General features: G+C 40.8%; 1 protein-coding gene across 2 annotated transcripts in view; it reads left to right on the top strand.

Moving 5' to 3' along the window:
• The first annotated feature begins 3,097 nt into the window (after positions 1–3,097).
• Positions 3,098–15,609, top strand: part of LOC103181161 (glutamate receptor ionotropic, delta-1) — a 68,989-nt gene continuing 56,477 nt past the window's right edge. For both annotated transcript variants that reach the window (XM_007897421.2, XM_007897420.2), the window contains exons 1-2: positions 3,098–3,143; positions 12,381–12,434. The gene's annotated coding sequence lies outside the window, so the exon portion shown is untranslated. The remainder of the gene's footprint in view (positions 3,144–12,380; positions 12,435–15,609) is intronic.

Here is a 15,609-nt window from a genome sequence, read left to right as displayed (position 1 = left end):
AACCGGGTTCCTACTTACTGCTAGGTAGAGGCATATGGATAAGGAAACTTGCCTAACATTTTGCCCAGTAGATTCGTGAATCCAATCGTAGATCCGGGAATCCAACCCAGATCTCTCGCTTGTGAGGTGAGTGCTCTGACCACTGTGCTACAGAACTCCACAGTTAAATAATTGTGATAAATTTTCAAAACTATAAATAAACGGTATAGTGAGAAATTATAGAACAGTTAATCAAAATTAATGGTGGGGAAAGTACTCAAATATTTTTATGGTAATCAATATTCAACTAAAGAGCATATGGTGGGGTAATCAATTTGGCTTTTTGAAACATTCGACTTGCCTCACGAATCTACTGGAATTCTAGTAGATATCTATTCAGCCATTGGAAGCCAATGATAATTATGTTCACGATAAAAATTACAATTCTTCCCAGAGAGGAAGTATTCATTCTTGAAATGTTCTTGAAACAGTATTGAAAAGAATAGAAATGTAAAGAAATCATTTGCACCCCCTATCTCTTTAACCACCTGTCTCCCCACAGCAATACCTACTGCCTCCGTTCTACTGGGTCCGGCTTCCTCTGTGTCCCCCGAATCCGCACCACCATCGGCGGCCGTGCCTTCAGCCACTACGCCCCGAAACTTTGGAACTCCTTCCCTTAAGCCCTTCGCCTCACCCCCTCCTTCCCCATCTTCAGGTCGCGCTTATCTCTCTCACCTGCTGACTCCCTACCAACTTGCCCGCTCCCTCCATTCAGCGGGCTCCGGCCTGCTCATGTCTCCCGCCCGACCTGCCCTACCATCAGTGGCCAGGCTTTCAGCCTCTCTGCCCCCATACTCTGGCACTCCATCCCATGGTCCCTTCGCCTCGCTTCCTCCCTTGCCTCCTTAAAGGCCGGTCTCACGACCCTTCTTTTCGATTGTGCCTTTGGTCTCCCTCCCACCTCTCTGCCTTCCCTCATCCCTACACCACCCCTCCCCCATGCTCGGGCCCCGACACTTGACTCTTCAGAGCTTTGGGACGTCCTCCCGACGTGAAAAGCTATAAATGTAATTTTGTTGTTGTTGAAGACCTTCCTTTTCGACCTACGGTCACCTTCGCCCTCCCCCTGGCTTGGCCTTGGGCTCCAGCATTGTTAAGCGCTCTGAGACGCCTCCTAGCGTGGAGAGCACCATATAAGTGCAAGTTGTTGTTGTTGCAAAGAGAAAAATGACTGGTTTTGATGGACTGCAGAGTCCAAGATGTTTGAGCATCAATTGTGCTTTGAAATCTAACTAATGTTTTCTGTCCTATCATTATTGGGAATTATTTTCAGCACTTAGGCATGGCTGTTAGAACACATGCAGGGATGGAAAGATTCCAAAACTCAATTATTGTTAAGTTAAATTAAAAAGGTAATCTTGCTATTTCTATCCAAGTTAACTCTTGCTCTTTCATCTCTTCCTTTCCACAAATCCAGATTATTCTCAGTTGGTGATAGATAGTGTAGCCTCTGGATATTGAGACTTAAGCTTTTGAATGCCATTACACACAAAAAAACTGAGGGTGAAAGGGAATTGAAAATAAGGTGATGGATCATTTTCTAGCAGCTGTACTTTCTAATGTAGAAGATCAGACAATTCCACACTGCGCAATATTGTCTCATTTTGTGGTGGTGGGATGAGAGGAGCATTGCAATCATAAAGGAGAGGAGAGTAATTGCAGGCAGATGGGAGCAGGTGGAGATATGATTCTGCACTGCAGGAGCAAAACAGCAAATATTTGAAATATGGCCAAAGAAGCTAAGGCAAAACTGTAGCTTGCTGGAGGAAAATCAGATCCCCAGCATGAATTGCAAATGTACTGAAGTTTGGAAACTGGATCACCGATGCAGAAAAATTTCAGTCAAAAAAGCAGATATTTTTCACGCATGTAGGATCCCTTCAAGATATATATTTTTTAATCCAATGGCCGATCACATGGAATAAATGACAATTCAAGCATCTAGATAAGTGTTAAAATGATCCCTTTGAACTTCATAGTAAATCTCTGAGCTTTAAGCTAAAGCTCTCAGCTTTCAGATAACACGTGCATTACTGCTAAAGTGGTGCTGATGGACACTATGCAGCCACCAGAGGGAGCAATACAAAGGTGCAGTTCATCTGCATTGGAACAGCAAAAGATGCATTCAGCTTTGAATTTTGGAAAAGGAATTTTTTTTTTAGATTTTGATGCATCAAAATAGATTGCTTTTTTAAACAAGACTGACAAAGTCTCATGTCAAGTGAATGAAGCCTGGGACGGTTGCCGGAGCCATCAGAAGAGCACCATTTAATGAACTGGAAAACCTGTTTACATTACTTAATAATGCTACAGCACCAATGTCGCAATGTGTGTTCTGATTCTGAGAATATAGTGGAAGCAACTTTTGATCACTTATCCCTTATAATGAACCTCATCTGTAGAAAAGTAAATCCTTCCAAGCTCTTAACCTAGAAGAAAAATTCACTCAACACCACTCTCACTACCCTCCCAATATGTTTTTGCTATTTTTCTTTTTAAAATGCGGCACACAGCTCTCTCTGCATGGGTGAGTGGGGTGGGGCGGGTAGTGTTTGGGGCTTTATGCTGTTACTGACCATCAGTAGGATTTTCAGTGTGTAAAGCATGGTGTCATTACCGACTATCAGCTGGGCTTTCAGTGTGTAGGATTTTGTGCTGTCAATGACCACTCAGCTAGACTTTATTATGTAGGATACTGTGCTGTCACTTACTATTGATACCACCTATTATTAAGAACAGAGAAACTGCTTTTTACAGCTGTCCCTCAGTGGATTATCCTGATCATAGAATGACCAGATTACTTTGCTCTGTGGAATAACCTTGATAAATAAACAAATTGAGTTGCCGAATGGGATTATTCATTTAAGCAGGCTACCACTGTATTCTGGAGTAGACAGAGCTAAGGTTCTGCAGCGCACAGACACACAAGCAGCAATATGTCACGTGCAGTTTTATTGGCTACACATGCTGGGCATCCTTAGTTCTTCTGAAATTCCAAGCACGATGGCTTGACACGGCTTGTACGTGCCAGTACATGTACACTGACTCTTTGAGTGTCAGAGTAAGACTGAGCACCCTGTGCATGTGGCCTGTGTAAGTTAGTAAGTACAATTTATTTAATATGCTTCACTTGTATCAACCTCGTCAGTTTCTCTTTTGCTGTTCAAGTGCATTCTCCCTGCTGCTGTGTCTGGACTGAAATGGTGCAGTTAGTAGCATTCTCACCTCTGATTCAGAAAGTTGTGGGTATAAGCCCCATGTTGGAATTTTGAGCATACATAGTATAGGCTGATACTCCCATTCAGTGCTGCCAGAGTGCTGTTCTGTAATTTCTCCCAATGTGTATTATTGTGCCCAACAATCCTGAAATCAAATTGGTCATTCACTTCACTGTTGTTTGTGGGGCATTGCTGTGTGCAAAATTGTCTGCCGCATTTGCCTACAAATAAACAGTCACTATATTCTACAATACATCCTGTGAAGAAGTTTGAGACATCCAGCCTTCCAACTTGATAGGCACTGTATCAAATGCAAAGATGACTTATTTATATAAATATCTTCTTTCTGTGAGATTGTTTTTGTACATCTCCTTATTTTTGAGGCAGTGTTTCCCTTCTCTTTCTGTCCCTCTCTCTATCTCTTTATCTCTATGTTGAGCTGTTTGATTTGAATGGAACGTTATTCTGGGGACCATTGGTGCATGTTTTCTGGTACTTTTTTCTGGATCTTTCCAATATAATATGTACACTACTGAATCTGTTTTTTGCTGAGCATTTCCTTGTTTCATCATGAAAACATTCGCTGCCCCAGTTTCCTTTATTTTGGTTTGCCCCTACTTGTGATACTGTGTTCGATGTGTAACATGTTGGAAGAGATTTTTATCTCCTAATTTACCAAAAAGCCCAGTAATCTGTTCTATTTCACTGCCAATGTGACAATAGTTTTGAAAGGAGGGCTGTTAAAGATTTTATTTTAAAAGAACTGAAGTGCATTAAAAGCTAACATCCAGAAAAGACTTGTAAATCCGTCAGATTTCAATGAGGTTCAATATCTGTAAAGGTTAGTATCTTTCAATGTGATTTGAAGAGGATGAATGGTATTAGTGGATTATTTATATTGTACAGTTCAGATATCTGTCAGACACTTTGAGCTCAGCTAATGTCTGCTTCAGAGCTCTTATTATTGTGTTTTACTGCATTGTGGTGCAAGGGAGGTATGCCAATATAGCTGCTGAGAAGTTGTGGGCACTCTATTATTTTAAAAATCCTGATGTATTATTTTATGTAAAAAAGTGGTTGAATTGCTATCTATCAGTCAATTAGTAAGTCTGAGGAAATGTATGAATTTAAAGGGGGTCCTGCCCTATGTGTTGTTTTTCGTTTTTCTGTAGCCTGAAGGAAAGCTGCTTTTGATTAAACAATGTTCCTGTTCATTGATTTAGTATCTAATTCAGATCTCCCACCCCCCCACCAATTTCTTTCCCTGACTGTAAACTCTTTTAATGCCAAGACACAATAAAATGCCAGCTACTTGCCACCTTTAACAAAACATAAATAGTTATTTTCTTAAAATGAATAAGATCTCAGGGCCAAACAAAATCCTGAATTGAAACCCATCACAAGGTAACAGACTGCCATTAACTCGCTAGTGGTGATCTGTTGTAATAAAATAAATGTGTCTTTGGGGTCGGTGGGAGAATTTGTTTGATTTAATTGAGGAATGTCAGTTTTGTAGTGAGGCAATTTTCCACATTTTGAACCTAGTGATGGCATCAACTCTGCCAGAGCAGAGAGTAAAATCTTTTTCCTATAACGTGTCTCGTCTCCAAACTCACAACAGTACAACACACCATTTTACCATCCTCACAATAGTTATCATACTCTTATGAGTCAGATTGACTAGGTAATGCTAATTTATGTTAAATTGTGGACAGTTTTATGCTGTGGACTCATTAGGAACTGGCTTGAGACTGTCCACTGTACCTTTATAGCAGCAGGAAAGGAGACACTCATCCAAGATTTACAAGATTTATTTGGTTTGGATGAAGAAAGCCCTTCAACCCATTTTCCAGAATACCCACCTGTCTTCTCATCACAACAACAACAAGATTCCATTTATAGAGCGCCTTTCACGTCGGGAGAACGTCCCAAGGCGCTGTACAGTTGGGTCAGTACCCGAGCAGGGGGGAAATGGTCAGGGTGAGGGGAGGGGAGGGAGCGAGGAGGGGGTAGAGAGTCGAGAGGGGAGCTGAAGGCACGGTCAAAGAGAAGGGTCTTGAGACCGTCCTTGAAGGAGGAAAGGGAGGAAGCAAGGCGAAGGCACTGGGGGATAGAGTTCCAGAGCCTAGGGGCTGAGAGGCTGAAGGCCCGGCCACTGATGGTAGGGCGTTTGGGGGGGGGATGTGGAGCAGACCGGAGCCAGAGGAACGGAGGGAGCAAGGCCGTGAATGGCCTTGTAGGTGAGGATGAAGATCTTGAATTCGATCCTCTGGGGGATGGGGAGCCAGTGGAGGCGAGCGAGGGTGGGAGTGATGTGGTCACGAAGCCGGGTGCGGGACAGCACATGAGCTGCAGAGTTCTGAATGACCTGCAGCTTGTGGAGGGAGGTGTCGGGAAGGCCGGCGAGGAGAGAGTTCCCATAGTCCAGCCTTGAGGTGATAAAGGCGTGGACCAGAGTTTCAGCAGCGTGAGGGGTGAGGTAGTGCCGTAGTCTGGCGATGTTCCAGAGGTGATGGAAGGCGGTGCCAGTTGTGTCGCGGATATGAGGAAGAAAGGACAACTCAGGGTCGAACAGAACACCGAGGTTCCTGACTGGCTTTGAGAGGTGGAGAGTGCAGCCTTGGATGCTGATGCTGTCAGTGCCTGAGGTGCGGAGGCGCTGACGTGAGCCAATCAGGAGGGCCTCAGTTTTGCGCACGTTGAGCTGAAGAAAGTTGTCTCTCGTCCAGGACTCGATGTCAGACAGGCAGACTGTCAGGACATTGGTGGTCGTGGAGTTGGGGTAGAGGAGGAAAGGTAGAGTTGGGTGTCATCCGCATACATGTGGAAGTTAACCCCATGTCTGTGAATGATGTCACCAAGGGGGAACATATAGAAGGTGAAGAGGAGGGGATCGAGGACAGAGCCCTGAGGGACACCACACGAGACAGTGCGGGGGCTGGAGGAAAAGCCGTTCGTGGAAACAAAGTGAAGACGGTGGGAGAGGTACGACCTGAACCATTCAAGGACAGGGCCTTGAAGGTTGAGGTGGGAGGACAAGCGGGAGGAGGATAGCGTGGTCGACCGTATCGAATGCTGCCGATAGGTCGAGGAGGACGAGGAGGCAGAGGGAGCCCTGGTCACAAATGGTCAGGATGTCATTGGTGACCTTGACCAGGGCAGTTTCTGTGCTATGGGCAGCACAGAAACCCGAATGAATGGGTGGAGAGGAAAGAGCGCAGCTGGGAGGCGACAACTCTTTCAAGGACCTTGGACAGGAAGGGAGGTTGGAGATGGGTCGGTAGCTTGATAGCATCAAGCTGTGTTTTTAAATAGTCCAGTGTCCTCGCCTCAACCTGTTCTAGTTGTTAACTACCCTGTGGGTAAAGGAATAGCCCAGCAATTTGTGTTGGATCTAAATCTGTTCAAAAGATGATGAATTGATCTTCAAGCCTATATAGTGTTATCAATATCCAAACAGTGATACTGCCTGGAAGAATGTTCAGCTGCCCATCATGGGTACCCATCCAGCCACTGACGAGGACTGAAGGAATATCTCATGGCAAGTGATCCATTCTCTGGTCGATTCCATATCAGATGACTGAATACTCAGGGAGTCATGGCAACACAAAGAAAATCACTGAAATCTTTCTTAATATTCAATGTCCTTTGTATGAAAGATCGATTGTGTATGAAAAAAAGCTAGGTACAAACTTTTAGAATATTTTTTTAAAAAAACATAAACTGCACTGCAGAGAACAGCAGGCAGCTTGCTTCATAATCACCTGTTAGAAACATTTCTGTAACTACCAAAAAGTGGCCAGGAGGAGCTTGGGGTCAACTCTTGCTACGATTAACCTTACTCTTCTGAAGGCACTGATTCCTGCTGGGCAATGGTTACTTGGCTCCCTCCAATGCCTTTCAAATTTATTGTTCACAAGTGACTCTAGATATTGAGGCTATTCAAACCTTGGAAGGGGTAAAATAGCTGACCTGATCTCCATATATGTCTGCTTTCCAACAGATAGCACTGGAAAGTGATCGGGAGTGAAAACCCTGGCTGATTTTATTGTTCTCCTGGGCGTGGGTTCTGTGTGCTCGTTGTAATGCCCTTATTGCTGCCCTGGCTGAGATCAGTCTTTTAAAATTCATATTTATGTTCAAACATTTTCGCATTTCCCTGGGTTTCAAATTTTGATAAGACTGTAACTTATCCTTTCACTGAAGGCGATGTTTAAAAGACTGTAAAACGAAATCTCTTGCTAAAAGCACATAAAACCTGTCATCATGAAATCTATTTTGGGTGAATTCTGAGATGTAGAAACGGAATGAAATCAACATCATTTAAAATAGGCAATTAACATGTCATTGGTGAGTAGATTCCTTCCCCGGAACAGTTGCTTCCAAAGAAAAATAAACTCAAATCGCTCCCTGTTGGTTGCTGGAGTTGGATTGTGTGGCAGCACCTGCTAATTGTACTTCAGTGTCATTTTTTTTGTTTCATTTTCCATTATTTTATTTTCCAAAGTTTGTCAATTTTTCAGTTGAGTTGTGATAGGTGACCTGATGATGTAACTGGGTCACCTTTGATGTGATTGCATATTCCTGTCTTTTCAAATCTGATAAGGATGCTTATTGGCTGATCATGGCCCTGCCAGTGCTGGTGATTCATAGCTTAATGGTTCAATCTAATAGCCTAGATGACAGAAAATATATTGGTGCATGGCCAAGAGATAAAATTAATAGCCGCCACAGAAAGGCGATAAATGAGAAAGAGATGGAAGCTGATGGAAACAAGAACTGCAGAGTCAGGACCATAAAGAGAAGTAGTATTGTGAAGTATTAGAGCTGAACTTCCTTAGGAGAACTCGGAACCAGCAGCCATACTGAAGCATTCGTCTGATGATGAAAGATCAGGAAAACCAAACTCAATAGGTCCAGCAGGTTAATACAGAGAACCGGGTAAGAGCAGAGGACCACAAATGTCGGAGTACAAGGGTACAAGGATGTCAAACGCAAGAATCATTATTAATGATACTGTAGTGATTGGTGCAATATATTATTCAATTATAATAATAATCTTACATTTGATATACGGCCTATCATGTTGTCAAGACAGCTCAATTAAAGACTTTGGGGCCAAATTTCCTCTTACAACACACATGATCTTTTTCAGAAACCAATGAAAGAAATGCTAATACGTTTGCTGGAGGACTTGAAATTCCCCAGTCCTACGTGTGAGATGTTTAGTGCTGTTAGAAAAGAAAAAACATTGCAAGAAAAGGGGAGGTACCATCAATGGTGATTATTTCACACTATGAAAGTACCTTCATGATCCATTTTAGAATTAGGAATCTAAAAATAAATGAATCTAGCTGCGAGGGGCAGAATTGCAGTCAAAAGTATCACAGCACAACAGGTTATTCTGAGATTGGACCCTGCAAGAACTTGTGGACATCATTTGGAGTGATGCCAACACAGTCTTGTTGGGAGAGGGCAGTCAATTAGCATGCAAAACAACAGGAGGATGTGATGGTATGTGATGAACAGTATGAAACCTGTCTTAGTCATGCAGAGGACGAGGCTGGAAGAAATTGCCGTATTTTAAGTACACCAAAGTGAAGCATTAATACCTACAGTACTTGCTGCAGTTTATTGATTGCTCCTAGACCTTCCCATTCACCCTACACCTTCTGATTAATATTAACCAGCAGAGGAATTTAGGGTCCTGAATTATTCAAACTTAGAGAATCAATTTGTCATTTTTAAATTAACCCTTATATTGCCTGCAGCTCAAAGGAATTCTGTTTCATGTGGTGGCTGCTTTATGAATAACGTAACACAGGCAACAATGGGTAGAAAAATCCCTTAATATTGCTGTGATGGTGCTATTCCAATATCAAAAGTAGATATATTACACAATGCAACATTAATAAAATGCAGGTTTCTAAAAGTTTTAAGTAAAACCAATTTTAATTTAGAACAATTTCTTTATCTAGAACCATGCATCACACTCCCAGCACGGCATCGGAATGTCAGCCTGGACTGTATGAAAGTCCTGACATGGGGCTTGTTCCCACAACTTTCTGTCTCAGAGACGAGATTGCTACCAGATGAGTCAGGCTTTGTCTTTCTTTGACGATGCACATAGTTGTGAAATTCCATGTCTAAACCGTCACATACAATGTCAATCTGAACGGCATACCAGAGAGGTACATACTTTGTAAAGAAGTCGTAAACTAATGGTATAGGAGATGTGTATTGATACAGCTGCTGTGTCTACTCGTGACAATAAACCAGCCAATAATTGTCCTGAACTTAAGATCAACGCGGCTGCTACGAGAACATACAACATTCTCAGTCTAAGCCATATGTGTACAGGAATTAGCATTAGGATTAATACAGGTCGCTTGATACTAGATGTGAGTGAATCATCAGCTTTTACCTGGTGTTCACTACCATGAAAGTGATCCATAATGTGAATCGTTACTCTCTGATTGAGCAATGTGCTAGCAATCTACTCACCACATCTTGTTTATGAGCTGTAAGGAGCAATGATTTCTGCACCATTATGTACTCTGTCTGCCCTGTCTGCCGCAAAGAAAATCACTTGCTAATGATACTGCAGAATTTGGGTTCCATAGCTGTAGAACTATTGTTAAATGAAGGCAGCAGCAGTCTCCAGCAGCCCTTATCTGCTCTGACTGTGACGGGTATGAGATGGTCAGTTATCAGAATTGTTAGTGAAAGGTAAATGGGAAAAACTCTGAGACAGAATCATCATAAGGTAGCAGGAGGTATGTTTTGGTAGAGTAAGCGAGCATTTTTTGGCAGGTTCCATGTTGTGAGAAAAAGATTGAATTAGATTCTACTTGCAAACCATTTTAAAATCTAAATTTCAGAAGAGAACAGTATCAGTATTATATTGAGTTTTGATAGCCCTGAATGGCAAACCATCCATTGAAGGTGAAATGCTTCAGCCACACCTCATTTGTTGGCATAAGTGTAAAGGTACGAGAAATGTTAAACAGGGGGGGTGGTTTGAGAACAATTCTTGCACATCTCCAATGATCTTAACCAGGCCTCTGTTGTTGTAGAGAAGAGGCATTCAAGGGGACTGCCACCCGGCACTCTACAATCTCACCATCCTCACATAACCCTGTGGAGTCCTGTAGCTCAGTGGTTAGAGCACTCGCTTTGCAAGCGAGAGACCTGAGTTCAATTCCAGGCAGAGTGAAACCTTGGGCAAGTTTCCTTACTCCACATGCCTAATAATAATCCCTCCAAAAAAACAAAACAATAATAAATTGGTCATTTTCAATCCATGACTGTTTGTGGGACATTGCTATGCGCAATTGGCTGCCGCGTTCGCCCACAAATATACAGTCAAATCCACTTTACAGTATATTCAGTGAAGCGCTTTGGGACGTCTAGAAGACGTGAAAAGCGTTATATCAATTGCAAGGATTATTATTATTTTTATTATAACCCAGGATTTACAAAATCATAGTTTGGTTAAACTCGGAGCAGATTAAAAAATTTGGTAACAAGAGAGTATGATACTGTTTTTTAACTGAGGTTGGGAATCTCTAGATGCTGAATTCTGGGATAGCAGGTTCTGACTTTTATCAGTATTGCTAATTTTCACTGTGGTGTTCATAAGCTCCAAGACCCGTCAATACAATATTTTAATCAGCTTTGCCCATCTACATTGATACAAGGTGATAGCCTGGTTCAACTAGTAACCCTCTTGCCACTGAATCAGAAGGTTATGGGCTCCAGCTGCACATCAGCCCTTTGAACCCATGGTTTAGGCTGATACAACACTACAGAAGTCCCATCTACTTATTCAGGTGGACATTAAAATATCCTGTGGCATAATATTGGTCAGTCACCTCACAGCTGTTGTGGGACAGAACAACAAGCTGCCCTGCAAAAATGGCTGTCAGTATTCNTTTTTTTCTAATAAAATCCTGTGAAACACTTTGAGACATTTTCCGGATGTGAAAGGTCGATGTCAAAAGCAAATCTGCAAACAGCTTTACAATATTTGTCTTGCTTATGTCAAAACACTTCATATAAATTCAACCTGCATCCACCATGATTATAAATTATATAATAATAATAATCCTTGTATTTGATATAGCGCCTATCACATTGGAAGGATTACTCGAGCTGCTTCACAGAATTTGCTGTGAAAGGGAATGACTGTGCATTTGTAGGCTAACAAGGCAGCACATTTACGCACAGCAATTGCCCACAAATAGCTATGAAACAAATGACCAAATCCTAGAGGATTTATTTGGGAGATTGTTTTCCAGGATACCAGGAGAAACGCCTTCCCTTTTTTCGAATAGTACCATGGTATTTTTAACGTCCACCTGAACAGGCAGATGGGAATTCAGTGTAACATCTCATCCAAAGGATGCACTGCCAACAATGAAACACACTCCCAGCACTGTATTGGAGTGTCAGCTTAGACTATGTAAACTCAAGTCCCAAAGTGGGGCACAACACAGAGGCAAGGGTGCTACCACTGAGCCAAGCTGACACTTAATAATCAGTATAAAGAGATACTTTCCTAAAGTGGGCAAGCTGTGATAATTGAATAGACTTTAAAAAGATCCATTTGATAAGGCACCGCATATTGGATCCAAACCACTGTGAAAGGTTTCCTGTCCACAATTCCCCACACAACAAGCTCCAAATCATAACTGTGCCAATGGGGGAGGCACCAAGCTGGGAGCTGGCAATCTCCCACAGGGAGGAAGTAAAATGGGAAGGGGAGTTGTCATAAGCTCTAATATGTGTCTGGGCAGATGGAGAGCATTATCGGTAGATACCTGGCAGCAGGTTGTCTTTCTACCCTACAGCTGAGACGTGATGCATGGTTTGAGTTGATTTCAAGAGAAAAGGGGGAGGAATTACAAGATAACACTGATCGTTGTACTGTATACATTCTGTAAAAATGAATCATCGCGAGTCGTTTCAAAGCAGTTACATTCTTATAATAACATCAACAGCTCCTGCTTCACTCATGTGGTTTGACATTATCTAAGCCCATTATGTCGTAGTTGCCTTGTAGCTTGCGTGAATCCGTCCGTTTCTGTTTCTACTGACTGACCCTTTGTGTTTTTGCAGGCGGTGGAGACAAACCTGGCCTCGAAGGACAGCCACTGGGTCTTTGTAAATGAGGTAAGTGTGTGCCCTTTGTTACAAATACATCCAACACAGCTCATTCAGGTTAAATGGTCATCATCTCACTCACTGCTGAATTTACAATCTCAGTTGGGTTGCTCTGCTCAATTACTAAGGATATGCTAAGTGTTTCTCCACACAGAGGAAGAAGAAATCTAAGTAGTTCATCCAGGATTTGTTATGACCCTTATGGAAACCTGCCTGCTTTAAAAACTTCATCTCAACTGCATATGCAGAACCAAATATTTTTAATGTGTATAAAAGAAAAAGTTATGTTGTCAAATGTATACAAAATGTGATCTTTGCAGACATAATTGATGATTTTATTTCATCTAGGATCAGATTTATATACATTTATCTATTTCTAAATGTTAAAACGTGCAAGATATTACTTTTACACAACCCTGCCCTTTAGTACAGTCCTTAAACCATTTAATACCTAGATTTTATTTTAATATTCAAAATGTTTTACTCCTTCTCTCCACTGTTGGTGTGAGGATTCTGAAATTGGGAGTCACTTAGAACTCCAGGTCTAATTTCACAATCCAATATTGGGTTTAGGAAAGATTCAATGATAAATTTACAGACCTTGAGGGTGAAAATATCATATTATCTCCTGGTCAGTAAATTTACAGACCTTGGTATGAGTTTATAATGGGATTTCCAGAAATCAACAAATGTACAGAAAGCTAACCTGCATTAATGAGTCAGGCTATGCCTAACTCCATGTGAAATGTTCACTCTGACTGACTCTCATTAATTCCTCCAATGTAACATACAGCAAACAGCTCCACAGGAAACCACAACACCCGGGAGGATATGGCAAAAATATTTTGAAAAATCGATGACTAATTCATAATAAGGAGCTTCTTATTTCTATTTTTTTTCTTTTCATGTTTATCTGTGCTTCACATATAACTGGGCAATCATTATTGATTTATTGCAGGGGGAGACGGTACCTTAATTTTTCAGCTGTGCAAACATGTTTGTAAATTGTTTATGTTTACTTCAGTCTAAATTTTTTTTCCCACAAAAAGGTGTCTGGAATTTCACAGAATAGTAAGCATATTACTTTATAGAGAGAAAACTTTTGATGCTTTAACAGTGATGAGAAAGATGCAGATTTTATTCCATTTCCATCATGACAAAATAATTGCTTTGTATTTTGTGGTGCATTTTCCAATGATTATTTTTTAATTAATGAACAGTTAAAACTTGCATTTCTACTATGAATTCAATCACCCCATATTAATTGTGGTATAATTATTTGATAGTTATTATGAATGCGTGTGTGTCTGTGGGTGGGTTTCTTTTTTTGGGGGGGAGGGGGGTAATGACCCAATTAAAATGAAGAGGCAGCCAGGTTTTTCCTTTATCAACTCTCTATTCCCTAATCTGCCAATAAACACAAAGGAATATTCATTATGCTCGTAGGAGATCCACAAAATCTATATTAATTCCCTTTACCCTTGCATTGTATCTTATTTTCCTAATACTTCTATGTGGCGATTGGCGATTTGTGTTATCTTTTCATAAATGTTACACCCAGGAACACTTGCATCTAACCAATCTTAATAAAATAAATTTTACAGTGGGATTCTGTCACACAGCTTTTATGTAGGGAATTTCTGCAAACAATCATTCGTATCTATAATTATGGTTTGTGAACAAAGCAACATTTAGACAGTGATTCAGATATTGAGGATGCACTTAATATTATACATTATATGGAGTAACGTGAAGTTTGACTTATCACTGTTATATATCAAGGTTTTTTTTTACCATGCTTTTAGTCATCTTTCCCTGTCCATTCTTTATAGCTCCTACCCCCAGCTTGTGTGCCCAGGTAGCAGTGTCAAGCGCTTTGAGATGTCCTCCCATTGTGAAAGGCTCTATATCAATATGAATTGTATTGTAGTGTAATGCATTTCATCAGCTCCACTCATCCACTTCGGAACTCGCAAAATCCTCCGTTTTATCAGAGAGTTAAACGTTGTTATGGCAAATGCTTGTTTTATTGTATTCCTTGGTCCAAACATCAGTCATTTTTTGGCAGTTGAGCATAAAACTAGAACTAGCATTCATGTTAATTTCATGTTCATTTCCACGGCAGCTTCTTTAATCATTGTAAAGCAGTTGAACTACCCAAACCAAATTATCAGGACTGAATCACCAAACCACGATTTTGTCAAACTAATGTAAAAAAAACCTGCCAACTTTCCTTACATCCCACTGAAATTATTTCATTATCACATACAAAACTTTTAAATAAATTTCCCATTCATATGGGAAATTTATGTATTCTTGATATATACTTTACCTCATTATAAATTTATTTCTATCTGCTGCCTGTGTTGCTGAATTGAGTTTGAACAACCTCATTCTAGTGGTAGTGAGCATGTACTCTTAGCAATACATGTTCATATTTCACAATTAATTGACATTAAATGGCAATCTTATTTAGAAATGTCACAAAGATGACTGGTGTGGGAAAAGGCTAATGAGATGCTGGACTTTTTCACATGAAGTGTAGAATACAAAGAAAATACTACTGCAATTTAAAACAACACTTCATAGACCTCATTTTCTATTTGTGTGTGATGTTTTGGGAACCATAAATTGGGAATGGTGCACTGGCATCGAAGATCTGAATTGAATGCACTAATTTTTGATTAATCCTGTTATTTTCCTTTGAGCTGAGGAAGTTGAGAAGTGACCTCAATAAGGTGTTTAAAACAATAAAACAACAACTTGCGTGCATGTGGTGCTCTTCACACGGATAGAGTCTAGGAGTGCTTAATGGTGGTGGAACTTGACGCCAAGCAGGGGAGAGTGACTAGACACAGTTTTATCTTTTATACTAATAAAGACAAAATGTCTGTGTGTGTGTCTGTCCGTCAAGAGCGCAATAACTGATTGACATAAAGACACAATTTATACCTCATCGGAAAGATCTTGCATTGGGGAGTGTCATGGGATTATTTTGTCCCTGGGGATCACCTATCGTTGATGAGCATTTAAAAAATGCTCTAATTAAGCCCCAAAATATGAGATGTACATGATGTACATGTAGATGTACTTTTCAACAAAATAGCGACAGAGGAAATCACACAACCTTCTAGAGAGATACATCTATACTAATATATTCTGTAACAAAGTAGCGAGAGAGAAA

The sequence above is a fragment of the Callorhinchus milii genome, unplaced genomic scaffold (genome assembly GCF_018977255.1).
Source record: "Callorhinchus milii isolate IMCB2004 unplaced genomic scaffold, IMCB_Cmil_1.0 Scaffold7, whole genome shotgun sequence".
Taxonomy (NCBI): Eukaryota; Metazoa; Chordata; class Chondrichthyes; order Chimaeriformes; family Callorhinchidae; genus Callorhinchus; species Callorhinchus milii.
The sequence above is the reverse complement of the archived record's forward strand: the minus strand, read 5'-3'. Positions and strand labels throughout refer to the sequence as shown.